The sequence below is a fragment of the Manis javanica genome, chromosome 5, assembly GCF_040802235.1.
Source record: "Manis javanica isolate MJ-LG chromosome 5, MJ_LKY, whole genome shotgun sequence".
NCBI classification, from domain to species: Eukaryota; Metazoa; Chordata; class Mammalia; order Pholidota; family Manidae; genus Manis; species Manis javanica.
Window position 1 is genome coordinate 159,405,515 of NC_133160.1, and position 21,896 is coordinate 159,427,410.

Sequence of the window (21,896 nt, forward strand, 5' to 3'; positions counted from 1 at the left end):
CCAACAGGCGTATAATCTAAATTACCTAGTGCTTCTTAGTCAGGGTTCTCCAGAGAAACAGAGCCAATAGGATAGAAAGAGAGAGACAGAGATAAGAGGAAATTTGTTATAGGAATTGACTCCTGTGGTTATGGCAAGCTGGAAACAAAAAAAGCCAGTGATGTAATTTCATCTGAATCTGAAGGCCTAAAAACCAAGGGAGCAGATGCTGTAAGTGCTAGACTGTGGAAGCCTTTGAACCAGGAGCTCTGTGTCTGAGGGCAGGAGAAGATGGGAATCTCAGCTCAAGAGGAGAGACCAAGAAATCACCCTTCCTCCAACTTTTTGTTCTACTTGGCCCTTCAGTGGATTGGAAGATGCCTGGGAGAGACTAGAGAGGGCTGGACTTCTTTACTCAGTCTACGGATTCAAATGCTGATCCGGTCCGGAAACACCCTCACAGACATACCCAGAAATGATGTTTGAGCAGCTATCTGGGCATCCCTTAGCCCAGCCAAGTCGACACATAAAATGAACCATCACACCAGTTATACTGGTCACTACCAGCAGCTGAAGATCACACAGGGTGCACTCAGTTTGTCTGGCTAGAAGAGAGAAGAAAGGCAGCAGAAACGATTTTAAATTAATTGAAGCATCCCAATATTAACAAAGACTATTACATGTCTTGGTTTTTCTCTTTATCAAGAGAATATATAATTCATATGTCCACTTTTCTATATTTTTTGACCCCTATTTTTAGTCACTCTCTTCCCCTTTCTCCCCTCAGTACTAATTCACCATTTTATCTGTTATGTGGTCTCAACTTTAGAAGGATCTCAATCTGTACTATTTGGCTCTCTTTAAATATATACATTTGTGTAAATCCTATCTAGAATTACCAGTAGTTTGTTTTCTTAATACCTATGATTGCACAAAAAAATTAAGGAAACATACACTTAAAATAAAATCATATCTACGAGAGTTGAAAATGTGGGTTTGCTGGGAGAAAAATTCTTTCTATAATCAGAAAACAGATAATCTGGGGTCTGATCATATGATTAACTTCAGCCAAATAAAGACTCAGTATTTGTTCAATATTCTGTGGATATTTTGCTTTTTCCCTTTTCCTCAAAATATCACTTATAACCTGATGACTCCAACATATCTCTAGATCCTGATTCTAATCTCCAGTTTCTAATTCTGGCTATATCAGTGCTGCCATCCTTCCTTCTAGTTATCATTATTTTAGTACTTATGCAGGGACTAAAATTCTATATTTTCCCTTTTTGCCAAAAAAACCCTGCCGAATGTCTTGTTTATCTGTATTTCTGTAGCACTTGAGCTCTTGGGTCATACATTTATGTTGTATTAATTAAATTGAATAAATTACTATGTTAAAAAAAACTTCAGAGAGAAAATTCTATGTCTTTCCTTACATATGTTTTATGACATATTTATATCATATATGATGGTATATATATTAAATTTGACCTTAATTCCTCATGTTTGGCTTTAACATGACTTTTCTCCTCTCGGCCTAAATGAGAAGAAAGTTAGTATATTCATTGCCTCCATCTGTATAGCATCTCTTCCAGAACATAAAGATTTATTAAGCACCATTTCCTTCTCACTTCTCCCTGGCTTCCCTGGTATTCCTTTATGACCTACTTCTCCATCTTCTAATTATTTCCATTACCTTCTGTTAGGCACTTTCCAAATTATTCACATCTCTATATCTGCAATAAACTATATGGCTACAAAATGGAACAAATACTCATTGTGCTTTTGAAAATATCCAGTTGGCTAAAGCAGTTAGAGAAAGAGTAAGAAGGCTCTGAGTTGAGGTTAACTTTAAGGAGATTTACAAAGCTTTTGCCCACATATGTGGGTCTCATAAATAGATCATTAATCAAAGATTTCAAACATTCACCCAGGATTTCTGTTACTGTATACGTTCCTCTGAAGCCATGTCACTAAACATCACTAAATGCTAATGGACTTTCCAGTGGCTCCTTTATTTACCAAAGTCCACATTGTAAGGCATAGGTTTGGTCTTGAAATTATGACACTCAGCACTTGATCAATATTATTTGAACATTTTGTGGTATCCATGGTTGAAACCACTACATAAATATTGTCATGGCTATAAATAAGTTAATATCACAGGAGAAATGAGGGTGTTTGCTTGAGGACCCAGTACAAAAAAATGATAAATGAGGAAAGTTGGTGAGAAAAGCATTTTTCTTGGACTGTGGTCAAAAAACAAAACTTTGAACAATTGCAGGGAACTTTCTGTAGATGTGTGCTGGGAAGCAAATTTAGCTAAATATAAATCAAACAAGCTCTCTTTATCATAAATCAAGGATGCCACAATATAGGAGGCAAGGAAGATTGCCAGGAAAAGAAACAAGTATTTCCCTCTCAATAGAGAGATTTTTGTAAAGCATGAGGTTTTTCACTTCTATTCTTATAACTCTTTAATGCCTACAGAGGGGTACTGTGGAGCTCTGGCTAAAGTAAGAACATTACCTCTGGGGTCAAGTAGCACTGAGTTAAAGCTCCAACTTCACATTTACCTGTGTGCAGCTGAATTACTTACTCTGTCTGTGACTCAGTTTTCTCACCTCTAACCTGACTATAGTAATAGTATAGATTACATAGTATTCAGTGGTTAGCACAGTACTTATCCCAGAGCAAATATCCAGTAAATGTTACCTTTGTCATTATTTGATTATTAGATATTTTTCAAAATCCATTCCCATAATAGCAATGACTTTCTGGTTGGTCCTCGCTTATTTTATAAGCTTATTAGCAATCAGTCACCCTTGCTTGGGCTGGTCTTGGGAACTCTAGACATTGCCCTGATCATGGTGGGTTTTCATCATGTCTTTGCATATACACTCTTTTCACATATTTGGTGTCATAACTCCCACTCCTTCTTTCAGATGCAATTCCAGTTTCTATTTCTTTCCTCAAAGCTGAGTAGATTGATATCGATTCTTTCTGTTTTCTGTTCTCTTACATCTTTATTAAATTTTTTTACAATGATACCTCTTACACTCTTTACATGACTTTTTCCTAACTAAAACATATATTCTTCAAAGACAGGGGCTACGTTCCATTCATTTCTGGGACTCCCAAAACTTAGTACTTGTCCAGACCAGGGAAGCACTCAGTAAGTGCGTTTGATTCCTAAATGAGCTGTATAGATAGACAATAGGACAGCGCTGAAACATAAAATAATAGAAAAATGAGAAATATGAAAAAATGAATGCTAATTTAGGATCATAGAAAATAAAATAGGGAAAACTTTTTTATGACATAAGGGTTAACTTTTATTTAGTGCCAAAATGGGTATCTTAGAAAAGATATTCAAAACCATGTTTGTACTCAAAACTTACATTTTTTAACTGAATATGATATCAAGCATATATATTATAATCTAAATTGTAAAAAAATATAAAAATACAGATGAGCAGTACTCCAATGTGAATAGAGGTGATAGAATTTGAGGTAAGTTTTATTTTATTTTTTTCAGTAGTTCCAAAATCTCTAACAAAAGTATTTATTATTATTTTAAGTAGAGAAAACACATATGTCTGTTTACCCTTAGATAATGTTACATAAAAAGAAATTCATTAGGACCTTTTTAAACACTATATTCAGGAATTATCAATTAGTTAAACCATCATGTGAATAATCAGAGTTTCAAAATATTTTTAGGCTATTTTTTTTCCAAACCTAGAAACAATATACACATATCTCTTTAAAACCATCTATACATTATCCTGTCTATGATACCTGTTCTTACATCACAGTGTATGGTGCCAATTCCAGCTCCTTACCCAATAAACATACGCATTTAATGGGCAAGGGGCTTGGGAAGACAGATAAAACGCAGTCATCTTCCCATCAGAAGGACAGCCTACTTCAAAAAGCCTTATCTTCTTTGTAGACATTAAATTGAATTTTTTATCTATAAGGCAAATTGCAAGTTATAGTCCTTTATATATACAGACTAAAAGGCTGAAACTTAAAAGGCTGGGAAGAAACTGCACAAAGTCACACAGCTAGTTAGTGGTACATTTGGGTTAAGCTTGACAATCTGTGACTCTTTCTGCGTCTCCATTCATGAAACAGCATAAAATTACAGAAGTGAAGAGGGATTTTAGAAAGCTTTCCCTACAACCACCTCATTTTACAGGGGGATAATTGAGAACTTAACACAATCCCATACTTCCCTCTAGATCATATAGTTTTAGAATTTGGCTGGAATGAGCAGCCAGGATTCCTGTATTCAAACCTTGTGCTTTTTTCTGCAACAGCAGGAAGTTAGTCTATCACCTATACCACAGTTTTTACCAGCAGTTTTGAAGAAAAACTTCACACAATACTTACATATTCAAATATCAATCAAGGTGTAATTTTGCCCTAAATAGGGAAGAAAAATAACTATGTACCAAGAACATCCACACTTTCATTTCTTGGTGGGTTTCAACATCTTTTATGAGAATTTCTCAGATTTGTATCCATTTGTTTTCCTATGAAAAATGATCTATGGCAAAGCCAACGAAAGGCTTAAAACTTCTCATTCATATATATATATAGCGTTGAGTATATATGTATTTGTGTGCATGTGTCTTATATAAATGTTTTTCCTGAGATGTTGAAAGCTACAAAAGGTAAAGTATTTTCTTGCTTGTTTTAAATCTTGATTGACAGACATAGGCTACGATGGTCATTGGACTTATTCTTTACATTAGCAAGGAAGGACAAAATGCCTAGAAGAAACTCATCGACTAATATGAATGAGCCTAGATTTTCATAAAAATAAAGCTGGATAGGCCCTGTGGTGTAGTGAAAAATGTGTGATGTAAAAGATAGAGGACCTAAGCTTTAATTACATTCTTGCCTGAAATTAGCTCAAGTATCTAGAGCAAGTCCTTCTGTGATTCCAGATATTAATCTCTTCATGTGTTCAGTAAAGGATTTTTATGGGAATATATATATAAATAATAATTTTTTACCGCTTGATAATATACCCTCAACTTTCCCATGAGGACACTTTCTAACAGGCAGATATCCATCAAAGGACTTTGAATCTTAAGCAAGTGTTGCAGAGATGGAAAATACAGTTGGAGGCCAAATGGACCAAGGAGGCAGTGGTACATGGAGAATCAACCTGTGGGGGCAACCAGAACATTTTCTTTTTGCTTCAGAAACTACCTGGTTAGGATAGATTATTGTTATGACATATGACTGAGTGTTTTTTCTTTTTTCTTTTGGTATCATTAATATACAGTTACATGAGCAACACTGTGGTTACTAGATTCCCCTCACTATCAAGTCCCCCCCCTCTCACATACCCCATTACAGTCACTGTCCATCAGCATAGAAAGATGCTGTAGAATCACCACTTGTCTTCTCTGTGCTATTCTGCCTTCCCTGTTGTCTTGCCAATGGGTTTCAGTCCCGGGCAAGTTCACTATGGATTCAGTGTGACCAAAGAAATTGACAGCAAAATGTTTATTTTCAGGTGGCAGGTCAGCCACTAGAACCCCTTTCACTCAGAGAGAGTCTGCAGGCAGCAAGCCGGTGTCTGCCTCTGGGCCTCTCTGTCCGCACAGCTGTCCTCTGGGCCTGTCCCTGGTGCTGCCACCACTCCAGCCTCTGCTCTCCTGCAGCCTTGCAGCCCTGCCACCGTGTCGCACGCAGAGCACTGGGCAGAGCTCTTTATATAGCATCAACAGCCCTGTATTGCCCACAGGTGTGCAGTGCACTAGTCAACCAGGGCCAGGTGAGAATCCTGGCCACAGGAACTCTCATTTTATCCACATCTGTGCCCTTCCACACACATTATGTGTGCTAATCCTAATGCCCCTTTTTACCCTTATCCCTCCCTTCCCACCCATCCTCCCCAGTCCCTTTTCCTTTGGTAACTGTTAGTCCATTCTTGGGTTCTGTGAGTCTGCTGCTGTTTTGTTCCTTCAGTTTTTTCTCTGTTCTTATACTTCACAGATGAGTGAAATCATTTGATACTTGTCTTTCTTTGCCTGGCTTATTTCACTGAGCATAATACCCTCTAGCTCCATCCGTGTTGTTGCAAATGGTAGGATTTGTTTTTAATTGAGGAGAAATTTTTTGAATAATCAATCAGTTTCACAGAGAAAAGAGCATTTGCTAGATTAATGCCTATCAATAAAAGCCGCATTTTTTTATTGTTAAATATTAAATGTAATTTGGTGAAAAAGAAAGATGAGGAAAGTATATGATTTGATTTTATAATCTACTCTGGTGTATATAACCATCAATTGTTTTAGTATTATCCACCTGAAATAACCTTTGCTCCTTAAGGAATATGCTAGTTTCCAATCATGTCACTTACCTGCTAATCACTCTGCCAATTACTTTATGGTGCAATCTGAATAAACCCTTCCTATGGACATAGAAACTCCCTGAGATCTGGGCTTTGTCTGTTTGCAGCTCAGTTTTCATCACTCTCAGCCTTAGTGTTCACTGGGTTTCAAGCCCACTGGTGTCTGTTTATCACTTAAACACTACAAGCCCTTTTCCGCATGAGAAACTGCTAGCACCCTCTGCTCAGAATCCTGTCCCCTAAATCTTTGCCTAACTGATTCTTCTTTGTCATTCAGGTTTATGTGAAGATATCACATTCTCAGGGTATCATCCCTATTTATCCCATCTAAATTTATATTCCCCCTCTGTCCATCATTGGGTACCTATCACATCATCCTTATTTTGCTACAGTTCTTATTACTAAATTAGAGTTATCTGAATTGTTAATTAATTTACTTTATTACATGTTTGTGATCCTCATCTTAACACACCATAAGCTCCTTGAGGGCAAGGCATTATCTTGTGCATCTGTGTATCTGTAGCACTTACAACGGCCTTTCACAAAGTAGGAGCTAGATAATTAGCACTGGACAAATGAGTGAATGAATACTATTGATACAGATCTGTTGACTGGAAATGTAATAGAATATATTAATACTCTTCCACTTGAGTATCTTAAAAATGTACCAAGTATTAGTTATTATTAAGGCCTGTGGCCCGAGGACAAGGAATTAATGCATGTGACATTATCTACAATAACAATGGTCTGAATGTCATGCACCCCTTGATCTACTTACAAAAAACAGAATGCTAGAAGTAGCAAATGATAGAGGGTGAGGGTAAGAAGGAAAACAAATTTCATCTGGGTCCTCTTTTTTAGTTTCTTGTTTCAATGAACTTTCTCTTGAACTTATGCCACAATATCAGGTTTTGTTTGTTTTTATGTTTCTTGCTAAATTCCGTCTAACATCCTTTTTCTCTCTGCAATATGCCAACCAAATTCTAAATTACTTTTTCCATTCTGTAGCTGGCTGTTTCACATCATGGAAGGGGACTTAGCTGAATAGTACAATCAAAGACCTACTCATATAATTAGAAAAAAGCCCTCCTTTCTTCATGAAAAAATAAGGATAATTTTTCCACCATTCTTTGCTTTCAAGCATACTGAACCCCTGATGCTCAGTAAGGCTGAATTTTCAAATTTGTAACACTTCTTCAGGTCTCTGGGTTTGATTAATAAGAATTGCCAGTCCATTAAAACGGATTATGAAGATTCCCAAGGAATTGGTTGTTAACGTAATTAACAGCTGGCTTTACTTTCAAGACATTAATCAAAAGAGCAAGTTGCTGGAAATGACCAGGTTCTCACAAATGTTGCTAATTAGCAAAGGCATTGACGTTGTGTGACAGTGATTCCTATGTTGTTATCTGCATGATTATATCACAGCTTTAAATACCTCCAATGTGATGTTTCCACAAGTGTTATTAAACTAAAAGGCATTTGAATAAATTTAATTTAAAAGAAAAAGACTTGATATTTTGATTGTTTACTTTTAGACAGAATGGGGTGTAAAAAATTTGCAGAAAGAGCATGAAACAGTATGTAATATTTCCATTCATAATTGGTGAATACATTTCATATCTGCTAATCATCCCTATATTACTCCAGTGTAACCTAACTAGCTCTATCACAAAAATAACATTTATTCGAGAAGCAGGATACACTTTATCATTATCTGCTCATATCACATATTATTATATCTGTGTATAATGAAAGCAATATACAAAAAAAGTAAGAAAGGAGAGAAAAATAGAAAACTTAAGACATTCACCCTATTCCTACCAAGGATGTGAAACCTCTCTGACATTTTGGATGATTTTCTGCAAATATATTTTCTCCTATTTTGTTTTTGTGGCTATAATTATACTTAGCAACTTTACATTGTGCTTTTTCATAATTTTGTCCCATGAATTTCCTGTTAAATCAGAGAATAAAGTAAGGTTTTAATTGACATGTATTATCCCACCAAAAAAAATTTACATTTCCTCAATAATTCCCTAGGGTGAGAGCCAAAAATTTCACTTTTAAAAACAACATTGTAGTAAGTATGAAACTTAGTGAAATAACTGTTTTAGGTACTATGGTAGTTTTGTGTCTAGATCATAAACCAGGGTTACTTACTCTTCTTGCCAGATTTAATAAATACAAATATAAAACATTAGTTGAAGTTCAATTTCAGATAATGGATTTTTAAAATGTACTTATATTTCATGTAGTATTTAGGATATACTAATAATGAATAGGTCATACTTATACTAAAACAAATATTGTTTATCTGAAATTCAAATTTATTGGAGCATCCTGTATTTTACCTGGCAACTTTCAACCAAGATGTTTCTTACATATTGTAGGAGCTGGGATAACAGCCCTCCAAAGATAGCCGTATTCTAATCCTCAGAAATTGTGAGGCCGCATGGCAAAGGGAAATAGTGTAGATGAGCTCAGGTTGCTCATCAGCTGATGTTGATATCAGGAGATTATCCAGGTGGCCCGAAGTAATCACAGAGTCCTTGTAGGTGAAAGATGGAGACAAAAGAGAGACTCAGGGAAATGGGAGTGTGTGAAAGACTCAGCTCAGAGTCGCTGGCATTGAGGATAAAGGAAAAGGCCAGAGCCAAAGAAAGCAGGTGGCCTCTAGAAGCCGGGAAGACAGGAAAATGTGTTCTCCGTTAGAACCTCTGGTAAGAAATTCAGCCCTTACAACTTTGTGATTTTAGTCCGTGAGACCCTTGTTGGACTCCTGACCTATAGAAAATAATTTTATGTTGTTTTTAAGACTCTAAATTTGTGGTATTTTTTAATGGCAGCAGAAGGATAGTAATTTTCAATGTTCTTTATGGAGACATTGGTGGTCATTGAGCTATAAGGTAGCTGGATCTTCTGAGTGTTGTACAATGATGTTTATAAAAGCGTGTCAAACGTCTGAAACAAGACCTGGAAAAGGCCCTTCATGGTGGCTCACAGGGCTAGGTCCCTGCCTGCTGCCACTCTCAGCTCTTTTTGAGCCTAATTGTGGGCATGGGGAGGGAACACTGGACAAAGTATTTTAAATCCTGGAAAGCTGACATTATTCCTACATTAGTGATTGCATGTGAATGGTTTGAGGAGAAAAGATACTTTAACTCAAACAATCAGCATCTTACAGCACTAGTCATGAAGTGAGCTCAAATCACAAGATTCCACGTGGGAGTCCAGTGGCAGAGCACATCAAAGACAGCTGGGATAAGCAAATGGTCTTCACAACAAACTTTCAGAATTTGAGTGGATGGTAGGGCTGATCCTCAGAGCAACTTTATAGATATTCAATGTGAAAACTCAATTGTTAAATGCATCATACTTGCAAGTATTGTTAAGGGGGACGTTGAGCTGAAAAATGTTGCTCTGCTGCATGGCTGTGAAATACAACAGAGACAGCTCCTTGATCCTTGAGTGCTGTAGTCATTTCTCTTTTCTGGGAATGCCTCACAGCTCGCAAGTTTGTCGTGAGGGGAGGGAGCAGTTTATAGGCCAATTAAATTGTGCATGTTTCACAGAGAGTTCACATCAAATCAGACTTAGAGATGTACGGTGGTTAAGACAGAGCCCTCAAACTCGAGAAATTCCAACTCTATAGCAAAGATTAGCTCATACAAAAAAATAGCTATACTATGTGATAAATGTTCATACAGAGGAATCCACAGGCAGCTGGGGGAACCCACAGGAGGGAGTAATCAATGCCCAGAGGCTTCCATGAGAAGGTAATTCTTTATATCCCAGTTAAAGGATGAGAGGGGATTTTTTTCAGGCAATCCTGCAGCCTGTGATAAGAAGTGGGTAGGGTTTTGTGCTGAAGAAGTGTCAATGATATTTTTTTCTTTTAATGAAAGACTAAGTAAATGAGTTGATATGATCTTGAGGTTATTTACATGGTTTGGAAATTATGTATGCCCGTGTTGTTTATCACTCAAAAAGGGTTTGATTCTCTTCATTCGTTTAGAACATGTATTTCATGCCTTATTCAGCATTTTCGGCCAAGCAACGTGTTAGGTAATTTCTATGTTGTTGTATTCTCAGATTAGTCCTACAAGTTTCAACACCCCACAGATGCCAGTATCTGGCTTGGAATCCAGGGTGGCTTGGGGAAGTCTTTTCTGAGCTGAGGAACACAGTGGGTGGAGTGAGCGTCACGAAGAATCTGATGAGCTAAGTTTGACAAGTATTGAATCTGAGGTTCTGTTGAATTATAGGAAGTGTCTCAAGGCTGCATTACGTTTTTGGGTCAGGATCTTTGAAGTCAGGTTTGGGCAGGAAATAGTGATTTGGGAATTATTGGGAATACTTGTCAGTTAAAGCCCTGAGAATGTCTGGGGTGTTCTAGAAAGAACAACAAGAGAGGAGATCCAAAGACAGCACCATGGAAAACAATATATAAGAGACACAGTACTAAAGGTGAACAATAGTCAAGACAGGGAGAGTCATCAGAGAGGTAGGCAGAAAACTAAGTCAGGGTGATGGTCTGGCCAGCAATGGCAGGAAATTTCTGTATTTTTAGGTCAAATAGAGCTGGATCGGAGTGCTGTTGATTAGATTTTGCAACAAGGTCATTTGTAGTAATTAAAAAAATATACATTGAGTTGTTTGGTGAGAACAGAGGGCAGATTGAAATATGATTGATCAATGGAAAGTCTAGAAATAGAGATAATAAGGGTATGCAAGTTTACTAAGGAATTCGTGAAAAAAGAAGACAGAGGGATAGGAGAGAACAAGAAAATGGTTGGATGCAGGCATGTTATTGGAAAGGCAATTTAACAGGAGAGGCTTGAATATATTTTCACAATGGAAAGGAGTTAGCACAGTGGACATGTATAGTCAGGACTTTCCTGGTTGCAAAGGATAGTGACTCATTTCACATAATTCAGGAAGAAAATTTCAAAATAAATACTAATTCAAAAACTGATATCCAGAAGTGGGCCAACTCAGGGACCCTACAGATCTAAGACACTGTTTCATATTTCACAGAAATAAGAGAAATTCTCTCTCTCAGAATCAGCATATATACTCATAGAGAAGGACTTTGGCCAGATTGGGCTCAGCTGTCATCTCTGGGACAGTAGCTAAGAGCGTGGTGTGTCACACATCCGGGTCTCTAACGTATACCACCAGAGGGCCAGAGGCTGGGGCTGTGACTTGGAACCCCATAGGAACAATTAAAGATGGTGAAGGAATTGTTCAGTAGAATGGATGATGTTCCCACAAGAAGGAAAAAAAGAGAAGTTTGAGTGCAAAAATAATAGATGCCTAGCACAGGAGGAGTCAAAGACACAGGTCAGGAAATACTAAATCAACAAAGACCTCGATCTCGGCTTTAGCAGGAAGTTGCACATCCTGGTCTTGTCGCTTCAGAGAGAGGCCCTTTTTGCCTGTCCCACCTGACATCCCCGGATCCCCTAAGTAACTTCTGTCCCTCCACTCTTTTATTTTCTTCCTACCACCTGTCATCCTCTAAATGTATTCTACCTGTTAATTTGCTTACTTGTTACTAGCCCAGCTTCCCTGCCTTTCAAATATAAGCTCCCTTATGTCAGGGACCCTTTTTTCATCCTATGTACTGTTTTACTCTGCCATCTAAAATCTGAAATAGCATCGAGCACATATTTAGCACTCAACTGTTGAGTTAAAGAACAGATAATAGGTGCTGGTGGGGTGGAAATCGAGAGGGAGAGAGATGCTTCAATAAACACAACAACTTTTAGACATAACTAAAGACCAGTGCATACTGTTTGTTTCTCTTTTTAATGGTAAGCGGGGTACCATATTCACAAGTATGTGTACATATATCTGGACTATTTTTTCACTTAAAATCTATGTGTTTGGACCCTCAGATACAAAGTATCAGGGTAATAAGCTAAAAACTACCATGTTCTCACTGAGGAGGCAGCACACCTAATGGATTATTTCTGTGCTGCATGTTGGCTGACTTCCACTGCCTGGGGCCACACGACAAGATCTAGAAGTCTAAATTTTACTATGAAATGAAGATAAAGAATCTGCTCTAAAATCCCATCACAGTCATATACATGAACCATCTAGGAATAATTAGTGGAAAGATTCTCTACAGTTAAACCACAGTTTGTATGACATAACCTTTTAGAGTTTTTTAAATACGAATTTTCCCCAAATACCTCCACAGTGAAACAGAATACAACTGCCTTTCAGTGAGAGTTTTGGCAACTGGATATCCTCTTGTCTCCAAGTCAGCAGTGAGCTGTAACTTTTAACACATGTGGAAACAATACATTAGGTGAACTTGCAAGAGGACCTTTAACAGCTATTCTCTTTCAATATCTTATCAGAGGAAAACTGTTTTCAAAAGCAGAAAAAACAATTGTCTGGTTTCCCTTAATTTCCCTGGGGAAGCTCTGTCGATAATACAGTCATATACAAATACACATACCAAAGCTTTCATGATGAACATCACTGATGCTTATTCCTCCTTGGGGATTACATATATGCATGTTGTGCATTTCATATGTATATATACATATATGCCCACAAAAATCACTGTTATTTCAGAACAAAATTTTCAAATATTTTGTTAGATAATGCAGTAATTTCAGCCTTCATTTCAATAGAGATTAATATTTCAAGCCATCTAGTAATCTTGTATATGTTTGAGCAGTACACATTTAGGAACCAAAATTTTTTCTCTAATATACAAGTTTTCATGCACTACAATACATATAGATCAAGATGAATGTTTTCATGTTTATGGGGTGGAAATAGAATGTGAATGATTCACACTAGCACATACTGAGAAAAAATTATCTTCCTGTCTATAATCAGTGAAGATGGATGGAAAATAAAATTCTTACTCTTGAATGTCAGTGAAGTCAATTATAGTAATTGTAATATAGTAAATGGGAAATGAGAGTGAGGAAGGATATCTTGGAGTTATAAAGTCCTAGAAAATGCTAGCCAAGTCTGTCTTTTCTAAGTTTCTGTAAAGGTTAGGAGACACTTACCACAATGGCATTAACCTAGCCATTCAATTCACTCATACATTTGTTAAAAAATTAGCACTAAGTGAGATCTTATACCAGGCACTCTGCTACTTGCTTGATTAAAAGTGATCCAAAAATCTCAGTGTCCCCCTTCAGGGGGCCCATATTTTATTGGGGATTGGGCATTCAGGTGATTGATGAAGACTTTTCACGATATATAGTCATTCCCATTCAATATCATCCTTAGACCCAGAAAGTGGGGTTTCTTTCTGGGTCGCTTTTTTTAGGGACTCCCACATGTCACAAGTAGAAGAAAATAAATACATTTATTAAAGAAGTCAAGTATGCCTCTGTGAATCCAGCTCCAGTAACACAACCCAGAAAACCCTAAACATCCACTCTCATTACTGGCCGTACTTGGGCCCCAGAGAAATATTTCTCCACTCCCCTGCCCCTGCATCACTGATGTGAGAGGCAACTGCATCCGAATTCTGTAAATGTTTTGGTTGTCCTGCTTCTGATGTCTGAGCTCAGTTGTGCTTTTGAATTCAGGGAGGATTTGACCATGAAGTGTTTAAATAAGAGCAAAGAAAAATGAGTTGACTACTGAAATTCCTTACCTGACTTAGCATGAATATAACCTTGCATATCAAAATATGTCCATTTCTTGTATATCCTGATGGTCTAGTGTTTCATGTAGACATTTGTATTCATAAAAATATATAACAGAAGATTTTGTTACATTATGTATTTTGTATTGTAATAATAGATACCTATGCCATAATTATTTAAAATTAAAAATTAAATGAAAACCCTAGCTTTGTTTAGTTTAAAATTTACTATTAGTTTATTAACCTTTAGGAATTTAATTTTATTGATTTAAAAAAATATTTTAGAAAAATCTATTAACATAACTTTGATTTTTCCATTTTTAAAGTTATGTTTCATTTTTAGTGAATACATAGGTAGATTTTGAACACTTTATATACAATTGAATTTTACCTTAATCTGTTAAATTATCTGACTAAATACACATTATATGAAGATATTGATTATAGCAAAAAAATTAGTGATTTTACTTAAATAAAAATATAGGATATTATATATATATATTACCACTACCCTTTTTGTTACTCTTTCAAATACCTCCAGAACAGCAATGGAAAATCAACACATTTGCAAGAGACAATAGAAAGACAGTCATTTATTTTTAGGTCTATTATAATATCTGTGTTCAACATTTTTACCCACTTTTACTGTTACTCGATTTGATAGGAAAAGATAAAAACCTCAAATAATAATCTTCTGTAATGAAAACAGTATGAATAATATTTGCTAACCCTTATGTAGTATTTCCTAAGTGCCAACCCATTATATGTAAATATTTTCTATATCTTAACTTATTTAATCCTCACAACAACTCTAAGAGGCAGGCATGATGATTATTACCATTTCACAGATGAAGAAACCAAATCCCAAAATGATTGTCCCTTAGGATTCTGCAGTTACTAAATTGCAGAGTCAGGATGGCTTAGAACTAAGCGGTCTAACTCCAAACATCAACCACAACAGTAATTTTTAATATTATGTTTCACTTATATTTTATAGTATTTATGTAATATATAATCTACTTATACATTAAAAATATAAATTAATATTTAAATTGTTGACAGAACAGGTGCCAGGCATGGGCTAAGTATTTTATATTCTTTATAATTTTTAATCTTCACAAAAACAATTGTTATCACCTTTCTGCAGACCACAACATTATCCACATCACACAGGTAGGTGGTCCTGAAGCTGGGAATCAAAGCCTTTTATTCTGATCGTAGCCATGCTAAACTGTCATCTAAGAGCAGTTTGTAAGTATTCTTCAAAGTATGATTTGTAGAATAAAAGAAGTTTCTTAGAAAATTCTCAAAGGACTTCTAATTGTATAATAATGTGGCATTTATCTTGTTATTTTCCTCCAAAAATGGAAAGATAATTTCAAAATGAAAAATCTAAGGATGGTTTCTTTCATGAGTTTTTTTTCATCCCACAATCCAGAATGGAGAGGCCAAAGTGAAACCTGATGACACATTTCTTTATGAAATGGTGAAAACTGTAGTTTTAATATGGCCACCATGGGTTTTATTTTTAATGGCAGTGTTTCTTTCAGCTACTTCTATGAAGTCCTTCTATGAAGTCAGAAAAATCTCAAAGATTTAAACCTCTTTATTATAAATGTAGATAAACCACAATTGGTTCATGTCTTTTACTTCCCATACTACGTTATATTTTTCTCATTTGAACCTGGGTCTCTTTTTCATCTTTTTAAGCCTAGTTACAGACTGTTCTGAGTTCTGTGGAAAAGAAGTAACAACAACATATTTTAATGAGTTTTTGGTCAAGGGAGTGTGCTAACGAAGCTCAGTGTCTTCAGGGCCAAGTCAGTACAAATCCCATTGATCCTTCAGAACTGGTTTTATGGTTGAAAGAAATCATACTCTAAAAACAGCCCCTCTACTGTTACGAAATGTATAAGATCCCACCTAATCTTTTTCTCTGCCTCTGTCAAATCTGGATTGAATTAGACTGGGTGATCCAAAACGGTGTAAGGGGATTAGATATAGGAACACAAAAAAATACATGTCGTGATTCTAGCTTGTTTACAATTAGCAGTTTAATTGTTCAGATGCGAAGTAGTGAGCAGCTAAAGCTGTGTTCACTTTGAAAACATTACATAGAGGAAACACTTCTGAGCTGTCTTGGTCTGTTAAGCACTATGAAAGATTCTTTACCCTCCTTCCTTTCATCTTTAATCCACTAGCTTCCTTTAATCTTCCAAAAATGTATTATTTAGAGTATTATTATCTCTTTAATACAAATGGGGTTTAAGGCCCAGAAAGGTTTTAAGAAATGTGCCAAAGTTTGCATGCCTAGTAATTGACATTTGCATGGTTAGAACTGAAATTAAAATTTAAAGTCCAAGTTATCAGAATTGATGACAAAGGTTTCCACTTATTTATAAGTGATTCAGAGATAATATTTTCACTTTTGGAACTGTATTCTCTATCATCAATCTTCCACAAATCGACTATTTTGCTAATACAATAAGAACTGTTTTTAAAAAATTAATACGAGGTATGTGTAGGGGCCAAGGGCAGGCCACCCCAGGCCAACCACTTGGGCACACAGATCACGTGGAGCTGAAAACAATCAAGATCCAAGAGACTCAGGAAGAAATGTTGACCTTCCCCTAACTGCCTAAAGGGAGTTAGATGGAGGACCTACTCCCGGAAGAGGGCTCTCACCATAGACAACTACATCATAATATGACCTAGACAAGGAGGAAGTCAGCAAAGTCTGTTGTGTTAAAATTTCTATGTCCCATGGTTTCTGTGAGGACCAGAAAACAATTGTTTACCAAACACCTACTCTTTCATATTCTTGTGAATTGCTTCCCTTCCCTTTCAAGTTCCAGACCCATACCTTCTCCTTAGTTCAGGATGACATGTATACCTCATTGTGTCTGTCTTGGAATTTCATGTCTATGTGGATTCCCTGTAGATATGTAATTAAATTTAATTTTTTCCTGTTAATCTGTCTCAAATTTGATTTTTTCCTGTTAATCCGTCTCATGCCATTTTGATTTTTGGACCTTGAAAGATAGAGGGAAAACTTTCCTCCCCAACACATGCAAAGTGAGTTAAGTGTAAATTGAAATTGTAGTCATTATCAAATCCTGCAATAGGTAAATTTCCAAAAATAGTTTTGAACAAATACATGCAGCTATTAATTGTGATAGCCATTAGATCATGATTACTTTTTTAATACTTTGACAAAATGAACATATAATAAATATTTGTTATAAAAAACTAGATTTATCTCTTGATATATACGTAATCTATACATCAGTATTTTATGAACTTGTTAAAGTTGGTATTATGCAAATATTTTCTCAAATTCAAAAAAAAGGATATATATTTCAGAAGCTATGAACCAGGGAAATAATTGATGATTTCCTATACATTTTAGAAAAATAAAAAGCTTAATGGATGGTTTGTCAGGATCATAAATAAAAGAGGGGTCACAAGAAGTCAAAATATGTTGAATAAAGGTAATATCAAATGATGCTCATTATCATTTTGATAACATGAATGGATTATTTCATCAGTGTCTCTGTCTTTTTCTCTCTCTCTCATTTCCAGTTTCTTTTCAGTCTTAGTTTCAGTCCGTCTTAAGCCTAGGATTCAACAAAGTTTATCAAACTACCTTTGGAAACAGGAAGAATGTGGAAGTAGATGACAATACTGAGAACGAATAGTAACTGTTGATTTTTAGATCCACGTTGATCTAGGAAAAGGGCATTTAGGTTTTTAGTGTTCTGTAGTGGGCTTCATCCTGCAACATCTTCACCAGTGTCTTATATGAAGACAAATTTGCTGCTGATGTAAATCTGAGAAAGATAGCTGTTTTGTAATGTTCAGAAAGATCTCAACTGGTTGGGTTCTTGGACTAGAAAATATAAGAGGACATTTAACAGGGATAAATACAATCAAATTGCACTGTATTAAGAAATGTGAATAGTAAAATTTGTTAGCAGAATAGGTGAGTACCAATTTTGTGACATGAGATTTAATTGCCTGCAGATTAAATATGACATGACTTTGTGACATACAGCATGGAAGGGTAGGGGAAAAAGCTAAATAATTCATAGGCTGCATTAATACCATGCAGTATCCCCAGATCAAAGGAATATATGCAATGACCATATTCTGTATAACACTTAGAATTCTGTATTTACTTTGGGTGATGCACTTATTGGGGAATATTAACAAATTATATATTTTTTTGCAATTTGGACCTTAATAGATATTGAGTACTTCTGTGTTCCAGGTATGATGCGAGGCACTGGTTTTGATGATAACAAACACATATACATAGTTAATGTCTTCATGAACCATAATATCTAGTGTGTGGGAAGACCAGGCATTAAACATATAAACAAGTAAATCTATACAAATAGTTTCAGTTCTTTGGTCATATGTTATCATATAGGAAAAAGATGATGAAATAAGCTATCACAGAATGGAGGATATATAAACATGGTATAATCTTAAATATACACTATACACTGTGTGAGAAATTTACCTTTGAGATTCTGTTTATGAGGCAGAGAGCACCAAAGAAGAATGACTTCCACAGGTGCTAAAAATATGGTGACCTGAGAAGCCATTCAGAGACATTTCAGGGATATTCAGATGCCACAGATAAAGAAAGCAAGTGGTAATTTCAAATGAGATCTCTGAAAACACTGTTGATTGTGATATGGGCCCTGACTTTCTCAACCACTTCTCACATGGCCAACTCTACACAGCATTGTCCAGAGTGAACAAAACAGGGATTTCTTTTCCTGACGGATGTTTGTTCAACTAGCAAATATCTAAGTGCGAAAAGGTGATCAGTATGTTGTATCTCAGGAGTTGATGTGTAGACCCAGTCTGAAGGATGACCAACTATAAGATACAATTCCAGTCACAGGAAATAGAATATTTGCAGGTATTGAGGTGGAAAAGAGGACCAAATGAGGTTAAAATCAATATACAGTCATTTTTTTCCTAAAAATTTTAGTTATTATGTTCCATAAACAATTCTTATGGGCAGAAAATTACCTTCTAATTCAAGAAAGTTACAATGTTTATTAAATTGCTTGGAAAGAAATCAAACTATAATTAGTAGCAGGGTGATGTCATGCGACTTCAAGATATTTCAGTTCATTCACATTAGGCAAAACATAAGGAACACATTTATTTTTAAACTTGATAATGTTTTTGTTTTTTTTTTTTAGCTATAGATTCGCCCTCCATCTCTTTCTTTTCCTCCCAGTTTATCCCTTAGGTACCCATGATATATTACCTATAGAAATTCTTACAGTCTGGATTTTGTTGACTGCATATTCATGATGTGGTTCAACATATAACTCTGATTTCTGTATTTATTTCAAATTGACTGCTGGGTCTGGAGATCTATCAGACTAGTTCTAGCTCTGTGGTAAAATGATAGATGGCTTTGTCCTTTTGCCATAATACCTTGTTTTGCTATTTTCTGTTTTTAGTAGCCAGTAATATTGAATGTTTACATTCATTAATTTATTATAAAATGTTGGTATTCTAATTTTGAAATTTAATTTATATTTTATCCATTATTTGTTTATTCAATTGCATAGTTCATGTAAGAAAGGAAAAACAAATGTGTGATTTGTTCTTATCGTTTATCCAATTTGCAAGATAATAAATTGGTTCCGTGTCATCTTTAGAAAAAGACTAATTATGTTTTAGTCATTATGAATTCATGGATTTAAATATATTTGATATATTTCAATCTGCTGCAATCCTTATCAATTTTTCCCACCTGTATCCAGTAGTAGATTCTTCAGATTTGCTTCTCAGTCTATTGATATAGCCTTACTGGTCTTTGACAGCTCCTTTGCTGTCTGCTGTGTCAAGGTGTACCAGATTTATTGTGCATTTCTTCCTTCAGACTTGGATTCAGCCAGGTTTCTCCAAGAGACGTCAAATTATTTTAATAAGAAATAGTATTCCAATGCTAAAATCTGGATGCAGAAATTCTCACTGCCACTGGGTTATTCATTGCAGATAGATTAGATAGATAGATTAGATAGATAGATAGATAGATAGATAGATAGATAGATAGATAGATAGATGATAGATAAATAGATAGATAGATAGATATAGATAGATGATGGGTAAAGATATACATATAGATAGAAACTCTGAGATCATACTGATATTTCCAATCTAACTGAGGAACACAGTGTTTTTTATTTAAGCTCTTCTGTGTTACATCCTTTTCTTCTTGCTTTCACATTGAGTATCCTGGTTCTAAAGGATATAGAAAATAAAAAATATTAATCATTTGTGATTACTAAGAACTGTTAACATTTTTTATATATGCTATCCTTGATCCTGCTTTCTAAATTTGTCTATATCCACACTGTAAGATCACATAGCCATTACATACTTGAATTTCCCTTATGATTCTTATTTATTTTCAATTCTTTAAAAAAATTCATATATTTAATTACCACCACTGGCCTGTTGTAGGTATCTCTCTAGTCATTATAGCTATGTGAAGCTTAATCTCCAGTTGATTATTTAGGAAGGTCTCAGGCTTTTCCTGAATTATTACATGTTAATCACAGTTTCCTTACATTATTTATTGAATTTTGCTGAATATAGACTCTTTGGTTTACATTTTCTTTCATTAAATATCTTAAATATTTTATGCTATTTTCTTTTGGCTTAAGTGTTTTGTCAAAAAGTCCAACGATCATCTAATTTTCTTTCCTTTATATATCATATGCTATTATTTCTCATTGTCTGGAGTATTTTTTTTCTTTAACATCTAGAAATTTTACTAGTATATATATTGGTGTTAATGTTTCTAAGTTATTGCATAGTATAGGCTTGTTATATGTGATTTTATCTCTGTTTTTTAGGAAACTTTTCTTACATTATAGCTTTTAATATTTCTTCTGTTCTATTGCTTTGTTTTTTATTCTTCAGGGACCTTTATTGTTTGTAATAATTTTTGCCTGTTTTCAATATTTGCTTTCTCTTGAATCCTCTTAATTACTTTTTCCACTTTGTTTTCTAAAATTTTAACTTTCTTCCTTTAAATGTTCTATTTCTCTTTCAACATTATTTATTGTGCTTATTAGCTCTTAATTTCTCTTTAGTTTTGTATTTATTTCTGAAAACATTTTTCCTTTAGTCCCAATTCTTTTTTAACTACTTTTAATTCATATTAGAGTTTTTAAAATTTGTGACACATGTTGTTTCATATCTTCTATCATTTTTAATGTCTTAAACAGCTTTTATATAATATATATTATAGTTTTGATCTATTTTTTAGACATGTCTATTTGGTATGCCTTCATGCTATCTAGAGATATACTGTTTTGTTCCTTATTCTTTTTCCATCTTGTAGTGACTTCATATGAGATCTGGCTCAATATATTTTTGTTGCTCATCCTTATATGAACTTATTTTTTTCTATTTTTGTAGAAGGCAATATGGTTCAGCTAGGCTTTTTTCTTTTTGTGTTGTTTTCATGAAATAATCTAAACCATGGTGCCTTGATTTCTGAGATTCCTTGGCTCTGTTCCTCTCTTCCATGTATATCTGGGTCATGTCTATTTTTCACTAATTTTTTACCTTTTCTGCCCAATTTTGCTTCCACTGGTGACAGCATTCCTCAGTATGAGGTCTTGTCCTAGAATGGTTCCCTAACTAGTCAGTTTCTAAATTTCGTATGAGATAAGCTGCTTCACCCTTAAGGGACATGATAAGGGCCCTCTGTACTTACCCATGCTTTAAACAAGCAAACTCCTTCCAGATTCAGGACAATATCCTGCCATGGTATCCAGTGATAAAATAATACTTTTGTGACTTTTGATGATTTTTTTCCCCTACCTTATATTTTGGATTCCATGGGGCTATCTTCTCATTTTG